The sequence below is a fragment of the Dendropsophus ebraccatus genome, chromosome 3 (genome assembly GCF_027789765.1).
Source record: "Dendropsophus ebraccatus isolate aDenEbr1 chromosome 3, aDenEbr1.pat, whole genome shotgun sequence".
Classification (NCBI taxonomy): domain Eukaryota; kingdom Metazoa; phylum Chordata; class Amphibia; order Anura; family Hylidae; genus Dendropsophus; species Dendropsophus ebraccatus.
The window spans coordinates 113,811,403-113,836,297 of record NC_091456.1 but is presented as its reverse complement, the minus strand read 5'-3'; the positions used below and the strand labels follow the sequence as shown (position 1 = coordinate 113,836,297).

The 24,895-nt window shown below is 45.9% G+C and overlaps 1 protein-coding gene across 1 annotated transcript in view; it reads right to left on the bottom strand.

Annotated features, from left to right (window-relative positions):
* ATP8B3 (ATPase phospholipid transporting 8B3) overlaps positions 1 to 24,895 on the bottom strand; it is a 317,397-nt gene that overhangs the window by 271,145 nt on the left and 21,357 nt on the right. The window lies entirely within an intron of this gene.

Below are 24,895 nucleotides of genomic sequence, written 5' to 3'. Positions count from 1 at the left end.
TGGCTGCTTTTGACGAGGTCTGTCCTGGGGTTAATTCGGCAGGTTATGCAGTTATTGTCCTAAATAACAAATTTTAGTCTGGGTTAACACACAGTATATTTCAGGCAGTATTTGGTCCTCATGTCAGGTCCTCATAGCAACCAAAACCAGGAATGGATTGAAAACACAGAAAGGCTATGTCCACATAATGTTGAAATTGAGTGGATGGCCGTCATTTAATGGCAAATATTTGCTGTTATTTTAAAACAACGCCTGGTGTATTGAAATAATGGCAGTTATTTACTGTTTATGGCGGCCATCCACTCAATTTCAACATTATGTGGACAGAGCCTTTCTGTGTTTTCAATGCACTCCTGGTTTTGGTTGCTATGAGGACCTGACATGAGGACCAAATACTGCCTGAAATATACTGTGTGTGAACCCAGCCTTAAACTTGCAGCCTTGTGTCAAATTGGCGTGGCCTATTCATGGATGTAGTCCCTTATAAGCCCCTAAAATAGTTTTCCCACAATGGATGTTAAGCTTATGGGTCTATAGTTACCTGGGGAAGACCTATAGCCCTTTCTGAAGATTGGCAAATACAGAACTGAGCTCCCTAAGAACTGTAATCCATCAGGACCTGGAGCTTTGGTTACATTTATTTAATTTATCTTGGACCATATCTATAGTAAACCAGTTCAGTACAATACATGTGTTAGCAGCACTGTCCCCGCCAACCTGGGCACTGGCCCCGCCCACTGCAGCTCCATCCTCTTCTTTTGTATATACAGAGATGAAGAACCCATTAAGTAACTCAGCTTTCTTCTGATCCCCAGTTTTAACTCCCTGTCACCATTACACTGGCGGACCTGTCGCTGCGGCTGCACAGAGGCCCCGAGAGGGACAGAGGCCCGCCGCCCGCTCAGTTATCCCCCTTTCAGCATCCCTAGAAGTTGTGGCTCTGCAGCTTCTAGGGATGCACTGCCGCTATAATCAGTGTTGGACTGGGTCGGGGCCCCAGCCCAGCACCTGCAGACGCACACACACTGATTGTCCCAGGCCCTGGTGGCAGGTTACAATCAGTGTGTGTGCCACCGCTCGTGTTACTGAGGGCCCCCACCCATTTCCCTCTGTGACAGGAGAAGACGCCCCCACTCACACTGTAATCCTTTCCCCTGTGCTGAACAGCATCCGCTGGGTTGACTTGCCCCTCTCCCAGGCCAGGTCACAATGCCGTACAACAGACAGCGTGTTTGGCGCTTTGTCCTTGTCTGGGGGAGGGGCCTGTCAACCCAGCGGATGCCGTACAGTACAGGGGAGAGGAGCAGTCCATTACAGTGAGGGGGTCTGGAGAAGCGGTGGATTCCTGTGTTCCGGGTGATGAGGAGGGGAGCAGGTGGGGGCCTTCAGGTTTTAGTATGATGATGGAGGGGCAGGAGAATAAAGGGGTAGTAGTATGATATGGGGGTAGCTGCATCATATGGGTACAAACTACTAGTATATACAGTATATGTTACTATGAAGGGATAGCAGAGGGCATTTTTACAATATGGAAGGCACAGCAGGGCACCTATTTACTATTGGGGGGGGTCATAGAAGGGGATGTTTTTACTGTATGGGGGGTCATAGAAGATAGTGTTAGGACTATATGGGGGATCCCACCTACTCACTTTACTGCACATGACACCAATAAGTGGAATTACTACTATATGGGAGCCTGTTGGTAGACAAAAAGGGAAGGAAGTTGAAGGAAAAGTGTGGAGCCTAAGATGTTTGTCTGGCAGGTTCTGAAGAGAAGAATTGTAGCTGGAAGAAATCATCATGGAGATCAGGGCCAGATGGAGAGGAAACGGAAAGCGATCGCCTCAGATCACAGAAGACGTCACCCGTGAGTCACTAATTGCCGTTTTTTTGTATTTTGTAGAACATTTAGTAGGTGTGCCCGAAGTGGAAAAGGTTGGTGGGAAACAAAGGGGTGAGGGGGGCCCAGGCAAATTTTTTGCACAGGGGCCCTATGCAGTCTGGGTCCACCCCTGCACCATTATTTAGGCGTCCTACATGCTTTGACCTTGTTTTATTTTGCATTAATATATTTGAAGAATTTGAGGAGGGCGGGTTCTTTTGCTATCTATGGCCACCTGTCTTTCATTGTGAATGCTTGTTGGTTTTATTACCTTTTTACAGGTTTCTTTCCCCTTTGTGGTTTTAGCTGAACTGTGACCCCAATCTTTATCTGGATGGTTAAAAATCACCCATTACCACTACTGTCCCCTCCCGGGCAGCCCTCTGTATTTATTTATGCAATCACCTCAGTAATGTTGGTAGGTCCATAAATTACACCAAGAACATTTTTTTTTTACTGTTTAACTCCCCCACATCCTCACAGTTATCACCCACTATTGTGTCTTTTACACTAATTTTAATATAATTTCTAACATACATACATACTCCTCCTCCCCTTCAGCCCAACCCTTCCCTCATGAAAAATGTAAGGGCCCTATTACACCAAAAGATGTCTGACAGATTATCTGACAGATTTTTTTCAACCAAAGTCAGGAACAGACTACAGGTCATAAAGATAAGACTGGGATTTCTCCTCTTTTCAAATCCACTCCTGGCTTTGGCTGAAAAAATCTGTCAGATAATCTGTCAGGCATCTTTGGTGTAATAGGGCCTTAAAGGAGAAGTCCGGCCAAAATTAATTTTTGATATGTTGTTACTTATGAAAAGTTATACAAATTTCTAATGTACATTAATTATGGGAAATGCACATATAGAGCTATTTCCCTTAATTTAGTAGATCAGGAAGTGTTAGAAATATCTCTGAAGAAGTGACGTCACGACCCAGGATGTAATTCCTATGGAGTGTCCAGCAGGGGGCGCTCTCTATATAGAAGTCTATGGGACTTTATTGTTTCTATGGGTTTCTATGTAATGTAATGTAATGTAATGTAGTGTACAGTGCCTTATTGAATGAATACATCTATGGAATACTTTGGGGAGCAAGTGTCCTTGCTCCCCAAAGTATTGCATAAATGTATTCATTCAATACACAGTAAGCCCGCCGATCCGCCGCATTTCCGCCGCATTCCCGCCGATCCGCCACACGCTGATCCGCCGCATTCCCGCCGATCCGGACCATATACATTGAACTACAGCTCCCATCATCTGCTTCTAGTATGAACAGGTGATGGGAGCTGTAGCTGGGTAATGGATATGACATGCCGCCGGGCGCAGGGGGGAGCCGCTCAGTACACAGGAGCGCTCCCCCTCCTCCTCCTCCTTCCGGGATAACTTCCGCCTATACCAATGCTGACTCCCCGCCTGGCCGCCGCTCTCCGCTCTCATATACCGGCTCCCGGCATCAGCGCGGACACCAGGATGCATCGGGAGCCGGTATGTATGGGGGGGGGGAGAGCGGAGAGCGGCGGCCAGGCAGGGACTCAGCATTGGTATAGGCGGAAGTTATCACGGAAGGAGGAGGAGGAGGGGGGAGCGCTCCTGTGTACTGAGCGGCTCCCCCCTGCGCCCGGCGGCATGTCATATCCATTACCCGGCTACAGCTCCCATCACCTGTTCATACTATAAGCAGATGATGGGAGCTGTAGTTCAATGTATATGGTCCGGATCGGCGGGAATGCGGCGGATCAGCGTGTGGCGGATCGGCGGGAATGCGGCGGAAATTCGGCGGAAATGCGGCGGATCGGCGGGCTTACTGTGTATTGAATGTATTGAATGAATACATTTATGCAATACTTTGGGGAGCAAGGACACTTGCTCCCCAAAGTATTCCATAGATGTATTCATTCAATAAAGCACTGTACACTACATTACATTACATTACATAGAAACCCATAGAAACAATAAAGTCCCATAGACTTCTATATAGAGAGCGCCCCCTGCTGGACACTCCATAGGAATTACACCCTGGGTCGTGACGTCACTTCTTCAGAGATAATTCTAACACTTCCTGATCTACTAAATTAAGGGAAATAGCTCTATATGTGCATTTCCCATAATTAATGTACATTAGAAATTTGTATAACTTTTCATAAGTAACAACATATCAAAAATTAATTTTGGCTGGACTTCTCCTTTAAGTCCCTGAATATGTATAGGATCCATCAGACACTATACTATATTGTCTGTTTGTAGTATCAGACATACTACATTGTTTGATTTGTCCTCCCTCCACATTCCTAGTTTAAAAACCTTTCCACCCCTAATAGGATTCTCTCCCCCAGCACAGCGGACTCCTTCCCATTCAGGTGCAATTTATCTGTGGCAAACAGATTGTACCCCAATGAAAAATTAGCCCAGTGCTCTAAAAACCTGAACCCTTCTCCTTTAGGGTCCATTTACACAGAAAGATTATCTGACAGATTATCTGCCAAATATTTGAAGCCAAAGCCAGGAACGGACTATAAACAGAGATCAGATCTTAAAGGCAAGCCTGAGATTTCTCCTCTTTTCAAATCCATTCCTGGCTTTGGCTTCAAATCTTTGGCAGATAATATGTCAGATAACACTGGTCAACAGCCAAAAAGGTTCCGACATGAAAACAGTTGAACTTAACTAATTTTGGGGTGCTGAGATCGAAAATGTTCAAACTTTGAAATCGGCTCTACTTTTCAAGATATACATAAATATATGTATTTCTATATTTCTCACAGCCTGTGATACAATACTAGGAAAAGTTTGCATCATCAGTGGTATATTGCATCATCTTTTAATGACCAATAGTTATGGTATAAGGCTAGGTTCACACTGCATTTTTGCTTTCCGTGTTTTTCATCCATTTTTTGCGAAAAACAGATTTAAAAAACCCGATGTATTTGTGTGCATCCGTTTTGATCTGCTTTTACATTGACTTCCATTATAAAAAAAAAAGATCTGTTTTTTTTTTTAACGGACACAAAGTAGTGTCAACACTACTTTTGTGTCCGTTAAAAAAAAAAACGGATCTGTTTCGATCCTTTTTTTTTTTTTATAATGGAAGTCAATAAAAAAAAAAAGGATCAAAACGGATGCACACAAATGCATCAGTTTTTTTGCAAAAAAACGGATTGCAAAAACGAATTGCAAAAACGCAGTGTGAACCTAGGCTAAGGCATCGGGGTAAATGGAACCCATCAATGCTTGCAGATTACTGTTGGACAGTTATCAGAGACAATCCCATGTATGAATACAAAAGACGTGTAAATGCACGAGAAGCCATTGAACAAGGACCTACATTCCAGAGTTCAATAAACATAATTAATTTGTAAAAATTCTTGGATCTGCCTGTAAATTGTAGTTGATTTCCAATAGAACTAAGTTTCCTATGAATATATTACAAAAGTTTATGAACAGTAAACTTGCTCCCTTATGATTGCAGAAGTAATAAATATGTATTATACTGTATTCTATACAATTCACAAAACAGTAACATGAGAACGCTTCCATATCATAGAAACTAGAGACAATTAACATTTTTTCCTTGTGATATTTTAATTCAGCACATAAAAATCATTAAAAAATGGATAATTTTATTTCTGAACCTAACAATTTTAGAAAATTTGTTAACCAGTGATAATCTTTCTGTGTAAACGGACCCTTACACCACAGCCTGAGCCATGCATTTAACCCTTAGAGGACGGGACCAATTTTAATTTTTTGTGTTTTAATTTTTTTCTCCTTGTGCTTAAAAGGCCATAGCACTTGCATTTTTTCACCTAGAAACCCACATGAGCCCTTATTTTTTGCACCATTAACTGTACTTTGCAATGACGGTCTGAATTCCTGCATAAAGTACACAGCAAAACCAGAAAAAAATTTAATGTGTGGTAAAATAAAAAACAAAAAAAACAAAAAAAGCATTTCCTTTTTTTTTTTTTAATTTGGGGGGAGGGGGGGGGGGGTTGTTTTTTACGCTGTTGGCCCTAGGGTAAAACTGACTTGTTATATAAGTTCCTCAAGTCAGTACGGTTACAACGATATGTAACATGTATAACTTTTATTTTATTTGATGGCTTGTAAAAAATTTAAACCATCGTTAACAAATATTTGTTCCTTAAAATCGCTCTATTCCCATGCTTGATGGCGCATATGCAACTTTTTGATCGCTTTATATAAAATTTTTCTGAATTTGATGCAACCAAAAATGCGCAATTTTGCACTTTGGGATTTATTTTGCGCTTACGCCGTTTACCGAGAGATCAGGAATTAAATTAATTAATAGTTTGGGCGATTGTGCACGCGGCGATACCAAACATGTTTATTTATTTATTTATTTTTATTTATAACAACATGGAAAAGGGGGGTGATTCAAACTTTCGGGTGCCGAGCTTCGAGTTTCAAGCCGGGATAAGCGTCATTATCCCCGGCTCAGACGTGGGGGGGAAAGACACCAGGGATGGGCTGCAATGAAGTCTTCAGATGCAGCTGTCAACTTTGACAGCTGCATCTGAAGACTTAATTAGCGGGCACAGCGATCGGTCACATGGCACAGGCAGTATTGGCTGTGTTGTGGCTGCTAGGTGGGTGTTAGCCACTTGGGCGCTTGTCACGGTAACCTGGAGTGGTGTTGGTACTCACCTTCGGTAAGACAGGCACTGCTTCCATAGGTTTGGATAACCCAAGTATAACCTAGCGTGTAGGTGCGGAATGACAGAATCCAGTAGCTTAACCAGAATAACGACCATTTACTAAGGTACTTTATTGCAATACAAAATAAGGCTTTCGTAACTGCAGATGCAGACGAGAGGTAGAAGAGGATGGAACAGAAGAAGTGAGAGTAGAGAAGTGTCTTGAGGGCCCTGTCCAATTTAGCTGTGTACTCTGCTGGAATAGCGTAGTGAAGAGAAGAAGAAGATACTTATACTCACATACTTGACCACCTATTGTTCGGATACTCATTCTATCAGGGTAGTACGAGGCCCAAGGCCCCGCGCTTGGTGGAGCAGACATCCCGAAACCTTTCAGAAGAGCTGTGCGTTACAGCAGGGTACATAGGAAAATGGCAGCTTTGTCATGCTGGGGTAAGTACCATACTCAGATATTCTGCCCTGTATCTTGCCTGGCATGGACAAGGTGATCCTTCATTGACGCCCTTTCCTCCTGAGGGGTCTAGCACTGCATGCTAGCTGATGTTACTTGCTGACTTAGAACACTCTCTCTGTGCATTGCTCTCTCTTACAGAACTGACCAGAGAACTCCTCCCAATAGAAACTAAGCCCCTTCTCATGAACAATAAAGTGTCACTGTTGTTATAATTTTCAAAATCTAAATTAAGAAGGGATGTAAAATAAAGCATGTTTACTATAAAAAAAATTATTTTTAGTTATCGTGCTTTAACCCCTTAAGTACAGAGCCTGAAATGGCCTTAATGACAGAGACAAATTTTATGAATATGACCAGTGTCACTTTATTCATTAATAACTTCGGGATGCTTTTACCTATGCGGCTGATTCTGAGATTGTTTTCTCGTGACATATTGTACTTCACATTTCTGGTAAATTGGAGTCGATACTCATAATAAATCTTTATGAAAAAACCCCAAATAACGTGAAAAAATGTGAAAAATTTTTTCCATCTTTGAAACTTTTTTGCTTATACAGAAAGTGGTTATACCACATAAATTATATATTAAATAGCATTAACAACATGTCTACTTTATGTTGGCGGCATTTATTTAATGATATTTCTTTTTTTTTAGACAATAGAAAGCTTAAAACATTAGCAGCAAATTTCCAAATTTTCAGTAAAATTTCAAAATCAGATATTTTTCAGGTTCAGGTTAGGCTGGGTTCACACTATGTATATTTCAGTCAGTATTGTGGTCCTCATATTGCAACCAAAACCAGGAGTGGATTAAAAACACAGAAAGGATCTGTTCACACAATGTTGAAATTGAGTGGATGGCCGCCATATAACAGTAAATAACTGCCATTATTTCAATATAACAGCCGTTGTTTTAAAATAACAGCACATATTTGCCATTAAATGGCGGCCATCCACTCAATTTCAACATTGTGTGAACAGATCCTTTCTGTGTTTTTAATCCACTCCTGGTTTTGGTTGCAATATGAGGACCACAATACTGACTGAAATATACGTAGTGTGAACATAGCCTTAAAGTGTATTTGAGGGGCCTGTATGTTAGAAAGCCCCACAAAGCACCCCATTTCAGAAAATGCACCCCCCACACTCTGCAAAAGCATATCCAGAAAGTTTGTTAACCCTTTAGGGGAGTCACAGAAATAAAAGCTATGTGTGTAAGAAATTTGAAAATTTTAATTTTCTGTGCAGAGATTTTATTGTAATCCAATATTTTTCATAATTATAAACCTATTACCAGAGAAATGCACCCCAATATTGATTGCCCCGTTTCTGCAGTTTATAGAAATACCCCATATGTGGCCCTATTGCGCTATTTGACGCAACCACAAGCCTCAGATATAAAGGAGTGCCTAGTGAATTTCAACGTCTCCGTTATATTTGGTCATTTTTGACCGTACCACTTCAGGTTGGCAGAGGCTCTGGGGTGCCAAAACCTAAAAAACACCCCTAAAGGGACACCATTTAGAAAACTACACCCCTCAAGAAATGTAACAAGGGGTGCGGTGAGCATTTGGACCTCACAGGTGCTTCACAGATTTTCCGAACAATATGGCGTGAAAAAAGAAAAATTTATTTTTTACACTAAAACGTTGTTCTAGCCTTCAATTTTTCATTTTCTTAAAGGGATAAGAGGAAAAAAAAGACACAAAATGTGTAGCGCAGTTTCTCCCGAGTACGGAAATACCCCACATGTGGCGATAAAGCGCCAAGGGGGCGCAGGACGAGCCTCCAAAGGGAAGAAGCGCCAATTGGCTTTTGGAAGCTGAATTTCACTGGAAAGGATTTCAAGGGCCATGTCGCATTTACAGAGCCCTTGTGCTGCCAAGACACTGGAAACCCCCCACAAGTGACCCCATTCTGGAAACTACACCCCTCAAGGAATCTAACAAGGGGTTCAGTGAGCATATGGACCCCACTGGTGACGGGCACAAATGTGGAACACTGTGACGTGAAAGGGAATATTTTCATTTTTTCACTTTCATGGCACAAATGTGCCCGTAGTTTCCAGAATGGGGTCACTTGTGGGGGGTTTCCAGTGTTTTGGCAGCACGAGAGCTCTGTAAACGCGACATGGCGTTCATCATCTATTCTAGCCAAATCCAACCTCCAAAATCTAAATGGAGCTCCTTCCTTTCGGAGGCTTGCCCTGCGCCCACATGGCGCTTTATGTCCACATGTGGGGTATTTACGGACTCAGGGGGAATTGCTCTACACATTTTTTTTTCCTCTTTTAACCCCTTGTGAAAATGATAAATTCAAGGCTAAACCAACATTATAGTGTAAAAAATGTAATATTAAATTTTCACGCCACATTGTTCCACATTTGTGCCCGTCACCAGTGGGGTCCATATGCTCACTACACCCCTTGTTACATTCCTTGAGGGGTGTAGTTTTCATAATGGGGTCACTTGTGGGGGGTTTCAACTGTCTTGGCAACATAGCCCCTCGAAATCCATTCCATCCAAATCCAGCCTTCAAAAACCAAACGGCGCTCCTCGGAGGCTTACCCTGCACCCGCATGGCGCTTTATGTCCACATGTGGGGTATTTCCGTACTCAGGGGAAATTGCGCTACACATTTAGTGTTTTTTTTAAAATCTTTTAGCCCCTTGTGAAAATGAAAAAAAAGCATGACAAGATTAATGATTTAGAGTAAAAACTTTACAAAAATTACACTAAATGTTGGTCTAGCCTTGATTTTCTCCATTTCCACAAGGGGTTAAAAAAGAAAATGAACACGTGTAGGGTAGTTTCCCCTGAGTACGAAAATACCCCACATGTGGGCATAATGTGCCATATGGGCACAGGGCAAGCCACCAAAGGGACAGAGCGCCATTTAGAGGCTGGAATGGAGGATGGAGGCCATGTCGCAATTACAAAGCTGTGCTGCCAGGACAGTAGAAACCCCCGACAAGTGACCCCATTCTGGAAACTACACCCTATAATGTATCTAACAAGGGGTGCAGTGAGCATATGGACCCCACTGGTGACGGGCACTTACGTAGAACATGTGCCGAGAAAATAGAAAATACAATTTTTTTCATTTTCACGTCCCAAATGTGGCCGTCACCAGGGGGCCATATCCCCGCTGCCCCCCTTGTTAGATTCCTTATGGGGGGTTTCTACTGTCCTGGCAGCACAGAGGCTTTGTAATTGCATCATGGCAAGTCTCTGGCAAGCCGCCATTCCGCAGTGTGCACGTACCCTAAATCTGTAGATGTACCCTGAGGTACTCTCACAGAGTTTGTAGAATTTCACGACATACCGTCATCTCTTATTGGGAAAGACGTGTCTGGGGGGCAGCGTACGCTACGCTACCCCCAGACACGTCACTGGATAATGAGGATGATGAGGATGAATGGAGGAACGAAGGATCCCCCCATTCATCCTCACTGGAAAATAGAAAAAAAAAATTTGGAAAAAAAACCCAAAAACTTTTTCTACATTCTGAACATCCCAGTAGCTGCTGATAAGTGTATTACACATATCAGCCGCTAGAGGGCAGCAGAGCACAAAATCCGGAAAAAGACGAGACTGGCGCCGAAAAAAGCCGATGGGGACCGCCGGAAATAGCCGAAGACCCGAAGGAATACGCCGCGAACCCGGAAGACGCCGATCAGGACCCCGGGACAGGTGAGTAATGTACAAATACCTGCTCTGGACCCCTCAGCTACCTAGCTGAGGGGTCCAGAGCTGGTATTTACTATTTTTGTTGACTCTGATCGCCGTGCCACCGGCCCGATCGGCCGGCCGGCCGTTCACGGCGATCGGGCCGGTGGCACCGTGACCACCATTACTTTTTACAGTAATGGCGGTCGGTGCTGTCCTCGGACAGCACTGACCGCCATTCTTTCCGGGTCATCGGGTCACCGATGACCCGGAAAGGTTCCGATCGCCGCTATTGGCTGATCTCAATTGATCAGCCAATAGCGGCGATCGTAAGCACGGGGGGTGTTAACCACCCCCCGTGCCGAGAAGCTTAGATGGCCTGCTATGATTTATAGCAGGCCATCTTCCCCGATCGCTGTGTGCGAACACACAGCGATCGGGGAAACATCGGGCGTAAATTTACGCCATGATGCGTTAAGTACCAGGGTGCGAGGGCGTAAATTTACGCCCGATGTCGTTAAGGGGTTAAAACAAAGCTATATTATTTGTATGCAGGTCCAAGTGTTGATAACTTTGTTGATAAGTATGATAAAAATAAATAAAAATGAATGTAAATTGCAAACTTGCTTTATATCACATGCCCTATTGATTCAGATTTTGAAAGGTATAAAAAGTCTTTAGTCTTTAAGGTGGCACTATGCAATGATGTTACCTTCCTTGGTGGTCTAAGGCCATGAAGGGGATAATGCAGTTAAGAGGGTCAGAGTTTATTGAAATGACAGTGCCCTGTACCTACACATACATAGCTGCTGCATGCACAATACACACTCAGCTATGCTACGTCATATACACCCAGCTACATCCTCTACACTTGGTTCTGCTGTATCATACACCCTTGGCTTGGCTGTACAAACATATCCACAGGCAGACACAATGTTGTATCAAAACACACACACACACACCTCTGCTACACCACAAAGCAAAAAAGGACACAGACAAATTTAAATTCAGATTGTATTTACGTGCAGTATTACTGCAGGTATAGTGTAAAAGAAATTTACAATAGTATTGCCAACAGACACCATTTATATAGATTTATATACATATATAAAACTTAAATAATGTTTTCTTTTTCTTGCATATTTCACCAGCATATTACTGCAATACAATGCAAGCATTATACAGTATTACCTCCAGTATTGTACAGATAATGTAGTTATGAAACATTAGGTGCAGGACCTTTAGGGATGTCAGGGATGTTAGGGATGATTAGTCACATGACTGTGACATCACCGAAGGTCCTTCAGCTCAGTAACTTCCCTATCTGGATGGTAGAGCCTAGAATGTATCCCCTCCTTTGAGTTTTTCACTGTAGGGGATACATTCTAGCATCTTCAGTACTGAAATGCATAGAATGTATCCTCTCCTCTGAGGCTCTCACTATAGGGGATACATTCTAGCATGTTCAGTACTAAAATGGCTAGAAGGTATCCTCTCCTCTGACTGTATCCTCTCCTCTGAGTCTCTGACTGTAGGGTATACATTCTAGCAATTTCAGTATTGAAATATTTAGAAAGTATACCCTCTTAGAGGAGAGGCAATTCAGTACTGAACATGCTAGAATGTATACCCAATTCAGTACTGAACATGCTAGAATGTATACCCTACAGGATACACTCTCTACAGTGAGAGTGTATACTCTCCTCTGAGTCTCTCACTGTAGGGTATACATTCAAGCATGTTTAGTATTGAAATGTCTAGAATATATACCCTCTCAGAGGAGAGGATACACTCAGAGGAGAGGATACATTCTAGGCGTTTCAATAGTAAAAATGCTAGAATGTATCCCCTACAGTGAGAAACTCAAAGGAGAGGATACATTCAAGGCATTTCAGTACTGAAGATGCTAGACTGTTGTAACGCCTGGAGTCGTGGATCCACTGAACCGTCACTAGCGATGGCAGTAACCGCACCAGGGAGCAGAGTCTAAGGGGCCGCTGGTTTTCACCAGAGCCCGCCGCAAGGCGGGATGGACTTGCTGCGGCAGGCGACCCCCAGGTCGCTACCCCTGGCTTGGTTGCTAGTGACAGCAGGCGAGGCGTGGCAGGAGCAGTAGGCAGAAGATGCAGGCAGAGGTCTGTAGGCGTAACCGCAGGTGGCAGGCAGTACTCAGGAACAATGGGTAAGCAGCGGACAGGGGCTAGGGACTGGGACAGCGGACAGGAACTAGGAACAAGGACCGAGGTCAGGAACAACAGGGAGCTGGGCCAAACGCTATGGGAAGCATGTAGGGGCTCCAACACCTGTAGTGGGGCAGGGCTGGAATTTATAGGAGAGTGTGATGTGCAAGAACCAATTAGGGGCGGACTGCCCCTTTAACTCTGAGACAGCCGGCGCGCGCGCCCTAGGAGGCGGGGACGCGCGCGCCGGCCGGCACAGCAATGGACAGGAGCAGGGCGAAGATCTATTGGAAAATCAGTTGAGGACCACTGGCTTTAAGAGGGAAACATGGAAGGAAATCGGGATCTGCATAGTAGGGGGTAGATGGAGTTTGTAGGTGAGTCGGACATATTTGGCCGAGAGCCAGACTTTGTCACCAGGGAGAAAGTTTGTGGCAGGTCTCCTTTTCTTATCCGCCTGGTCCTTCATGCGGTCAGATGCCTTGAGCAAAGACTGTCGAGTCTGTTCCCAGATCAGGTCAGACAACAATTCCTCCACGGCTGGGACCTCGGAGGATGGAGAGAGAGGCAGAGGAGGACGAGGGTGACTCCCATAGACAATATAGAAGGGTGACTTGCCTGTGGAACTCGAGTCCAGGTGGTTGTAGGAAAACTCTGCCCATGGAAGTAGGCTGGACCAGTTGTCTTGGCGAGCTGAGACAAAATGACGTAGATAGTTGCCCAGGATCTGGTTGACCCTCTCCACTAGCCCGTTGGTCTGGATGTGATAGGCAGACGAGAAGTCCAACTTCACTTGGAGCTGTGAGCAGAGGGCACGCCAAAACTTTGAGATGAATTGTGAGCCTCTGTCGGACACAATGTGAAGGGGAAGACCATGGAGGCAGAAGATGTGTTGAAAGAACAACTGGGCCAGACAGGGAGCAGATGGAAGTCCAGGAAGAGCCACAAAGTGAGACATCTTTGAGAAGCGGTCAGTAACCACCCAAATAACTGTGTTGCCCGCAGATAGAGGCAAATCAGTGATGAAGTCCATCCCTATGTGGCGCCAGGGGCTGAAGTAGGCCGGCAGGTCTTTGACGGGACGACTTGTTTTTGGCACAAACGGCACAGGAAGCCACAAAGTCCTTGACATCCTGGAGGAGATTGGGCCACCAGTAGTGGCGGGAGATCAATTGCCCGATCTTTTGAACTCCCGGATGCCCGGCCACCAAAGAGGAATGACCCCACTTCAAAATTTGTGTTCGAAGTGCAAGGCACACATAGGTCCTTCCAGGAGGCACTCTCTGAAGAGTAGAGGTGGCGAGTGGCACTAGACGATCGGGAGGTATAATGTGGCGAGGGGATTCCTCTTGCCCCATAACATCAGATGCTCGGGAAAGTGCATCGGCTTTCACGTTCTTCTCAGCTGGACGGAAATTAATGCTGAAAATGAATTGTGAGAAGAAAAGCGACCACCTGGCCTGCCGGGGATTGAGGCGTTGGGCCGATTGGAGGTAGAGAAGGTTCTTGTGGTCCGTGTAGATGTTGACCGGATGTCTAGCCCCCTCTAGGAGATGACACCACTCCTCCAGTGCCAACTTATTCGCCAAGAGTTCTCGGTCACCAATAGTATAGTTCCTCTCAGCAGGGGAGAAAGTCTTTGATAAGAACCCGCAGGTTCTGGTCTTGCCTGATGCATCCCTTTGCGATAGGACGGCTCCAGCGCCCACTGAAGATGCGTCAACCTCAAGTGAAAACGGCTTGGTGGCATCCGGGCGGACTAGAGCAGGAGCAGAGGCAATGGCAGACTTTAGGCTAGTGAAGGCTTGCTCGGCCTCAGGTGGCCAATGCCTGGGATCCGCCTTCTTCTTAGTGAGAGCCACGATGGGTGCGACCAGGGTAGAGAAATGTGGGATGAACTGCCGATAGTAGTTGGCAAATCCTAGGAGGCGCTGGATAGCTCCAACAGGACGTGGCCACTGGAGAACAGCTGAGAGTTTGGCTGGATCCATCTGTAGACCCCGATCGGAGACAATATACCCAAGAAACTGAAGGCTGCGCTGATGGAAAACGCACTTCTCCAGCTTGGCGTACAAATGATTGGCCCGTAGTCTTCGTAGGACCTGACGTACTTGTCACGTGAGTCTGTTGGTCAGGGGAGAAGACCGGAATGTCATCAAGATAGACGATGACGCAGACATAGAGGAGGTCACGGAATATGTCGTTGACGAATTCCTGGAAGACGGCTGGGGCATTGTATAGGCCAAATGGCATGACCAGGTATTCGTAGTGCCCATCTCTGGTGTTAAAAGCAGTCATCCATTCGTCTCCCATTCGTCTCCTTCACGAATACGGATCAAATTCTACACTCCCCTGAGATCCAGCTTGGAGAAGATCCTGGCTCCACGGAGACGGAGTTTAACTCAGACAGCCGGCGCGCGCGCACCCGCCGGCACTGCGACGGACAGGAGCGGGGCGAGGTGAGGCGCCCCCAGGGGCCGAAGTGGCAGCAGCGCCGGGTCCCTGCATGTGGACACCGGCGGCTGCAGGACAGGGTGAGGGGTGCGGCGGCGGTCCGAAGCGCGGGACGCTGCCGCAGCCCTGACAACTGTATCCACTGAAGTGAGAAACTCCAAAGAGAGGATACGCTCAGAAGAGGATACATTCTATCCAATTCAGTACTGAACATGCTGGAAGGTATACCCTGCAGTGAGAAACTCAGAAGAAAGGATACATTTTAGCATGTTCAGTACTGAAGTGTCTAGAATGTATCCGCTCCTCTGAGTGGATCCTCTCCTCTGAGACTCTCACTGTACGGTATACATTCTAGCAAATTCAGTACTGAAATGGCTAGAATGTATCCTCTCCTCTGAGTTGGGATAAGCGAGTACTAAAATGCTTGGATGCTGGTTACTTGAGACGAATATTTCCCAATAGTCGGGTGCTCGTTTTGAGTAACGAGCCCCATTGAAGTCAATGGGAAACTGAAGCATCTTTGCAGGGGACCCAACCTCAGCAGAGGTAAGGTCGTGTGTAAACCTGTCAACCTAAGAAAATTATGGAAACATCATGGAAATGGTCAGGAAACAGCAAGGGCAGCATGCATGGAAGCCTCTCTGAGGCTGCCTAATCGTACTATTATGCCAAATTCTGGGCAACAGCCTGGTTAAAACAGAGGTAGGCATATGAACCACCCAGTGAACACTGTGAACCATTAAAACAGAGTTAGCATATAAAGAACCCCAAAATTTTGCTTGCCACAGCATGGCAGTGAGAACTCAGTGAACTAGGTAGATAAGGCAGGTGTTCAACCTCAGAAAAATTATGCCTGACACAGCATGGCAGTGAGGACACAGGGAACCATTAAAAGTGAGTGAGGTAGCACGTTAGTCTCCCAAAAATTATGCCAGACACAGCATGGCAGTGAGGATAGAGTGACCAAGGTAGAAGCGGTAGCTGGTCAGCCTCCCAAAAATTATGCCAGACACAGCATGGCAGTGAGGATAGAGTGACCAAGGTAGAAGCGGTAGCTGGTCAGCCTCCCAAAAATTATGCCAGACACAGCATGGCGGAACAAGAATTGGCTGTTGGTTGAGAATTGAAGGAGGAGAGGAGGGCCACGTATCCAGCTTTGCAACCGAGTAGTTGTATGTAGCAGAGTGATCGGGAAGGACATTGGTATGGTCCGCAAGGTACTCCCTCACCATCTTTCTGAAGGCCTCCCCCATACTCTGTCTAGACTGGGGACGGTTGACATAGTCTTGCTGGGGTGCCATGAAACCGTCAAAGGCCTTGGAGAGTGTTACGCTGCCCCTTGACAAGCTGCCTGGTCCACCCCTCCTATGCCCCGCTTTTTTGGCCTACAGAACTATGTCCTCTGGTGCGAGTGGTGTCAGATGGGAAGTACATTTTCAGCTTCTGCACCAGGGCCTGTTGATATTGATTCCCTCTCATACTGCGTTCCTCGGCAGGAATGAGAGTGGAAAAGTTCTGTTTGTACTGAGGGTCCAGGAGGGTGAACACCCAGTAATCAATGTTATCAAAAAAAATTTAACCCGAAGGTCACGTGAAAGACAGTCTAACAAAGTCAGCCATGTGCGCCAGGGTCCCAACACGCAAGAATTCCCTCTCCTCAATAGGCTTACTCTCAATTTCCTCCTCCTCTACCAATTCCTCCTCTTCAGACCATACACGCTTAACAGCTAAGGATTGAGCATGGGTACCCTCTTCAGTTGCGGCAGCAGTCTGCTCCTTTTCCTCTTCCTCTACTTCGTGCTGAGAAAATCATGTCAGGGTGGTATGGCTATCTAGCGGCGGATGTTCTTCCCTTGTCTCCTGAGAAGAAGGCAAAGTTTCAGACTTCAGGCTGAGCAGGGAGGTTTGAAGCAGACACAGCAGCGGAATGGTGAGGTTGATAATGGCGGCATCGCCGCTGACCATCTGTGTTGACTCCTCAAAGGGGCCCAGTACCTGACAGATAGACATCAACATCCACTCCTCCTTGTAGATTTGAGGAAGCTGACTGACCTGACTACCTCTTCTTACCGAGGTTGACATCTGGCATTCCAAAATGGCTCTGCATTGCTGGTAAACCCTGGCAACCATGTGGAAGGTGGAATTCCACTGCGTGGGCACATCGCACAGTAGTCGGTGAGCTGGCAGTTGCAAGCGCCTTTGCACTGCCCTAAAGGTGGCAGCATCTGTGGTTGACTTGTGGAAATGCGCACAGATGTGCAGCACCTTGGTGAGCAAGTCAGTCAAATTGGGGTAGGTCTTAAAGAACAGCTGCACCACTAGGTTGAACACGTGAGCCAGGCATGGTATATGTGTGAGGCTGCCGAGTTGCAGAGCCGCCACCAGGTTCCGCCTGTTGTCACACACAACCATGCCTGGCTTGAGGTTCCGTGGCGCGAGCCAAAGAACGGTCTGCGCCGTGATGCCCTGCAACAGGTCCTGGGCGGTGTGCCTCTTGTGCGGTCCTAGGAGTTGTGCTCAGCAGTTTCAACACCGCCTGTTAGCGCTTACCCAGCACAGTGCTGATGCAGCTAGCGCTACCAAATGGAGGCAACGTGCTCATGGAGGGCAGTTAGCAGTGCAGTTGAGCAGTTAGCAGTGAACTTTGATATGCCTTCACTAAGAAATACAGAAATAAGAAAATATACTGGTGGTCACACTGTTGGTGTACTGCAGCTATTTAGTGTATGCCACCCTCTCACACAGGGCAATTAGCAGTGAGCTTGGATATGCCTTCACTAAGAAATACAGAAATAAAAAAATGTCTAAAATGTATCCTCTCCTCTGAGTGTATCCTCTCTCCTGAGCTTCTCACTGCAGGGTATATATCCTAGCATGTTTCAGTACTGAAATGCCTAGAATGTATCCTCTCCTCTGAGTGTATCCTCGCCTCTGAGTTTCTCACTGCAGGGTATACATTCTAGCATGTTTAGGGCTATGTTTACACATAGTATTTCGGTCAGTCTTTTTTCAACCAAAACCAGGAGTGGGTTGAAAACACAGCAGCTGTGCAAATCTTTCCATTATAATTTAGCCCTGTTTGTTCCACTCCTGTTTTTTGTTGAAAAAAAAAAAAAAAAAAGACTGACAGAAATACTGTGTGTGAACATAGCCTAGTAATGTAAAGTCTAGCGTGTACCCCCTGCTCTGAGAGGGCATACATTCTAGCATGTTTAGTACTGAAATGTCTGGAGTGTATACTCTCCACCAGGTGTATCCTCTACTCTGAGAGGGCATACATTCTAGCAAGCGCAGTTTTGAAAGGTCTGGAGCACAGGTGTCAGACTTCGGCCCTCAGCTGTTATAAACTACATTTTCCATCATGCCTTACCTGTCCAGGCATGATGGGAATTGTAGTTTTACAACTGTTGGAGGGCCGGAGTCTGACATCTCTGGTCTAGAATGTTCTCTTTTCTCACTGCAGGGTATAACGTTCTAGCATGTTCAGTATTGAAATGGCTAGTATGTATCCTCTCCTCTGAGCGTATCCTCTCTTCTAAGCTTGTCACTGAGCGGGCCGTATTACACGGCATGATTGAGAGGTGAAAGCGAGCGGCAACGTGTTAGGTCAGTGCTCACTTCCCCTTTGTTCCCTGCTCGCTGTCTGTGTTATTACACGCACAGACAGTAAGCAGGGGAACCGTGGGCAGCTGCGGCAGGGGCAGCCCGAACAATCCTTAGATCGTTCAAGCTTCCCATTGTAGACAAAAGCGTTATCGTGATCTGGATTTCTCAACCGGTTTGAAGACTACAATCAGCCGATAACGTTGATTATTACACCAAATGATTATCAGGCAGAACGGCCAGGAATCATCAGAGTACGGCCAATAATGCTTTGGTGTAATAGGACTCTTAGCTGTACAGGAACAGGACTTGTGTGTGGGGTCTGTATACAGGGGAGAGGACTGGTGTGTGTGGGGTCTGTATACAGGGGGGGGGGAGGACTTGTGTGTATCATCTGTATACAGGGGAGAGGACTGGTATGTGGGGGTCTGTATACGGGTCGGAGGACTGGTGTGTGTGGGGTGTGTATACAGGGGGAGAGGATTGGTGTGTGGAGTCTTTATACAGGGGGAGAGGACTGGTGTGGGGGGTCTGTATACAGGGGGAGAGGACTGGTGTGTGGGGTCTGTATACAGGGGGAGATGACTGTGACATAGAATTTGCTTACTGTTTGTTGCTCTTTGCTTATTGTTATGCAAGTTATGTTCTTCGCAGGCTTAAAACCTTATTTTTTTCCTATTTCTCCTCATGCAGTGTGCGGTGGGCTGCGCGAGTCGCCCTCCTCCCTTTTTGCTCCTGTGATGCCTGCTCGCTGGGACGGGTGTCGGGGAGCCACTGATTTATATCTTTTACCTAGCCATCTCTTCAGATCAGGTATAGGATGACAGCACCAACATCCAATGCACCAACACTCACCCACACCCCCACCCTGAAATTGCTCTCGTGGAATGTGGCGGGACTTAACTCCCCAGTCAAACGTAAGAGAATCCTGACACATCTCCATCGCTTTAAACCAGGGTGGATAAAAATCAATGATTTTTTTAAAAAAATCAAAAAAATCGGATTTTTTTGATTTAAATCGGATTTTTTTGATTTAAATCGGATTTTTTTCAATAAACTGCTTTTTGAGGAAAATATTTTACCATCCAAAGGTTCTTCCATCATGAGATAAAGCTGAGTTGTTTAACTCAGTAGAATAAAGGCTGTATATGTTCTCAAATGTTACAACATGAACAGAGTTGAGAAAAAGACCTTAATCCTATTGTTCTACAAACCTATGAATACAGAATCATTCCCTTCAGTACCAAGTCCAAGAAGTTAGACAATATGTTTCTGATTGTTTGGACTATTTTTTTTTTTTTTTTGTTTAGCCAAATTAGTTAACATGGATGTTTGTTTAAGCAAATAACGTATGCTGTAATGTTGTTATTGTTTCAGTTGAATAAATCCATTTAAATTGTTATTAAGTTCAGGATTATTTTTCTCCTTCCTAAGTACAACAGAACAGTGGTGTCCAAATATGAATGATTAACCCATTAAACTGGGGAGAAAAAAGTAATATAAAAAGTGATTCTAAAAATCTTCATCTACTTGCATGTTAAAGTAGCAAGAACTAGTTTAGGTAGAAACTTTGATTTAAATCACTGATTTAAATCAAGCCTTCCGGACTAGTGATTTAAATCGTGATTTAAATCGTGATTTAAATCAGTTTGATTTAAAACAAATCCACCCTGCTTTAAACCACAACTAGTGCTACTCCAGGAAACCCACTGGCAGTCTGGAGACAACTCTACCATTAAAGCCCCATGGATAGGCACTTGTATCTCGGCCCCCCACTCCACTAAATCCCGAGGGGTGGCCATCCTCATACATAGAGATCTTCCCCACAAGGTTCATGAACAAATCATAGATCCAGAGGCCAGATACATATTTTTGGATATCACCATCCATGACACTAGATACTTTATCGTGAACACATATGCCCCAAATGTTCAGAATGCAGCCTCTTACTCCAACATACTACAGTTACTAACCACAAAACAACATCATCCTCTACTGTGGGGGGGGGGGGGAGACTTTAATGTCGCTTTAGACCCCCAGCTGGACAGATCGTCACAGATGACCCAGCCACCACAGGCCAACCAAACACTACTCTCCATCTTGACCCAATCTTCTCTATGTGACCCATGGCGCCTGAAAAATGGCTCCTCCAAAGAATATACCTTCTTTTCACACGTTCATAACTCCTTCTCCAGAATAGACAACTTTTTGGTTTCTACCCCTCTATTCCCCCTCGTCCTGGATGCCAAGATACACCCTATCATAATCTCAGATCATGCACCAATAACGCTGACCTTAGACCTTGGCATAGTTACACGCACCAGTAGAAACTGGCGCTTCCCCTCTTATCTTTCAGACTCCGATGATTTTAGGGCCTTTTTAACGCAGGGGTGGGCGAACTATGTGGACGACAATCTGGAGCACGCGGACGACCCTAGTCTCTTGTGGAGGGCCTCTAAGCCTGTCCTGCGAGGGCAGATCATAGCATATGTCTCTCATAGGAAAAAGAAGCAATTAGAAAAATTTGACATTCTGAACACAGAACTGGTCACTGCCCACACCGCCCATCTCCTCACTAACACACCAGAGTCAAAGGAACGATACTTAGAGACTAGACGTCTCCTTGATGCCTACCTCTTGGGCCAAGCTCAATGGTCCATAGACTCCTACAAAAACAAATTCCACCGCTTTGGGAATAAAGCAGGGAGACTCCTGGCCAACCTTACTAAACCCCAAAAACCGAAACATACTATTCTCAAACTAAGGTCCTCAGGCTCAGGCACATATGCAACAAGTCCTGGAGACATCCACAAGGCATTCACCGACTACTATTCCACATTATACACGGCGTCAGGCCCCGACTCCGAAGCAGCATGGTCCTTTTTACACAAGGTCGACCCCCCTAAACTGACCCCAGACCAATTTGAGGCCCTATCCGCTCCCATCACCGAATTAGAATTAACATCCGTGATAAGTAGCCTTCCTTCCCAGAAGTCCCCCGGCCCGGACGGTCTGCCAGGAGAGTACTACAAAATTTTACTCCCACATATTAAACCTACCCTTCTTTCTTTATACAACGCAATATATATAGAAAACATGCAAGTCCCCCAGTTCCACGAATCCCGTACGGTCCTCATCCCTAAACCAAACAGAGACCCTCAACTCGTACAATCCTATCGGCCCATCTCGTTGCTCAATCAGGATTATAAAATTCTAACCAAAATCATAGCTAACCGTTTACAACTAATTCTCCCCTCACTTTTGACTGACTCCCAAATAGGATTTATGCACAATAGGCACTCTACAAAGGGCATCTGTCTGGCGATGGCGGCAACTGTTGCAGCACAATCCCGAGATTCACCACAAACTCTCCTTCTGAGTCTTGACGCCGAAAAGGCATTTGACATGGTCTCCTGGAAGTTCTTAGAGATATCACTTGGATATCGCAATTGCGGAGCTGTTTTTCTCTCCTTTCTGCGCTGTCTCCAGACGGATGCCCAGACATGCTTTACAATAAAAGGACTCAACTCCACACAGATCTCACTATACCCGTCAGGGCTGCCCCCTGTCCCCTCTTTTATTCAACCTTTCCATAGACCCCCTTCTTCGTTTATTACACACAAACTCTTCCCACCAGGGTATTCAACTGGGCTCTAGGGAAATAAGAGTATCGGCATTTGCGGATGACTTATTGTTATTTATTCGCAACCCTAGGCACACGCTAGGTCACGTCCTGCAGCTTTTCACCCAGTATGGGAGTATCTCTGGCTTTACTTTAAACCTGGACAAGTCCGAGGCTTTGATTCTAAAGGGCCCTTCGACCCCAACCTGGGCTACAGAACACAACATAATGTGGGCACGTTCCCACATAAAATATCTAGGAGTCCTCATCACCAGAAACCCCGACAGCCTGTATGCCACTAACATCAAACAATACCACACCCATCTCAAAACTTTATTACAACCCTGGGAATCCTTTACTTTATCCTTCTCGGGAAGAGCCAACTTAATCAAAATGATCGCCACCCATAAAGGCCTGGCAGGCTGTCCGTAGGCTCTCTGATCTACCTGTACACACGTCCTTGCTGCTCCCCTTCCTAGGTAATCCCAACTTCCAGGACGGAAAACCAGCACACATATTTTCCACCTGGCAATCCCATCATAACATAACTAAAGTTTTGGACATACTCTCTCCTGCACTAACTTCTACTCTGTCCTTCACAAGCCAAATTCGCCCTTCCCTCTTCTGCTTTCTTTCCGTTCTTGCAGGCTACCAGTTATGCAAGGAACATACTACACATGATAAAGCCACAAGACAAGGAGGACCTCACAGTCAGTCTCATGGTGAAAACCAAAAACGCCTCACAACTTATCTCTCACTACTATACCTTTTTACGCTCCAATCTCGACTACTCTACCTCTCCACATGGCCTCTCCAAATGGCTGCAACACATGCCCCACCTCACCTCTTCGGATTTGGTGGATACACTGTACAGGGCAAAAAAAATCCTCCCTGCTGCATCCTATTGGGATATGGCAGTTAAAATAACACATAGGGCGTATATATCTCCACACCGAAACTACATAATGGGACGTATTCCGTCGTCTGCGTGCCCCAGATGTCAGGCCCCTAATGCCGACCTTTATCATTGTTTTTGGGACTGTTCGGAAATCCAGGTCTTCTGGAAACAAGTTAGAGACTTTGCATGCGCTAATTTGCTAAACCATGTGCCCCTAACTCCTGAATGGGCCATCTTCGGCCACATAGATTACACCGCCCACCCCTGCTCAAGGGAAGCAAAAAAACTTCTCTTCATTGTATCCGCAGCTGCCAGGAAATCAATATTGCAAGAGTGGCTCTCCCCGACCCCCTATCCCTGCGGCTTTTTCTACAAAAGCTAACCTTTCTTTTTAGAATGGATTGGGTGGAAGCCGCCCTACACAAAGAGTCTAAAGTCAAAGCCTTTTTTCTACTTTGGGACTCCTTTATCCAAATTATGCCCACCAGAATACAACAGAAATTACGGACCACGTTCCAACATACCACTTGGTACTTGGAACAATCACTCTCGTCCAGCCCCCCTGTTTGATAAGACCTGGTTGGTGCTCGACTGATGTTATCCATTACTCTCTATGTTCTCAATGCCTTGGAGGGCGGCTCGCGCCCTTATTGTTGCTCCCACACTGCTTGGCCTGCATTTTCTTGGTTCTCTGTTTTTGTTTGGTTGACAGTTTGTAACACTTCTTGTTAGCCTCCCTGGGGGTGGCAGAATTATACTTAAGGCACATTATCTCGAGCTGCCGTCTTCACTACAACTCCCCAAACTTGGCACAATGTACGAAACTGGTTTATAAGTTTGACATTGCACTGTTACTGGCTCATGAATGTGCTCTGTATGACTACTGTATGTTACTGGTCGATGTATCTATTATTTTTGGCAACCTATGCCACGCCGCCCACACAGTTCTTCTCCTTTCCCCCTTGCCCGTTCCCCCACCCCCTACCCTACCCTATCCATTGTTGTCTAAAAATTTAATAAAAACATGTTGAAAAAAAAAAAAAAGAATTTGCTTACTGTATCACCTCTCTGCTCCCCCCAGCCTGTCCACTCTGCTCCCCGTTTGCCTCCACTGCCTCTCTGCTCCCCGTTCCGCTCATTTCCCCTGCTATAGGCCTCTTGCTCCCCCAGCCTGTCCGCTCCGCTCCCTGTCTGCCCTGCCACCATATGCCTGCTAGGAGGTGTGCCCCTCTGCTCCCCGCCCACCTCCGGTCCTTTCCACCTCGCCCTGCAACATGCCTCCTGCTCCCCCGGCCGGTCTGCTCTGCTCCCCGTCCGCCCAGACGCCATATGCATGCCGGGAGGTGTGCCGTTCTGCTCTCCCGTCCATCCCGCGCCACATGCCTGCTGGGGAGGTGTGACGCTCTGCTCCCCTGCCTGCCTCCACTGCCATGCCTGCCTGGAGTTTCAG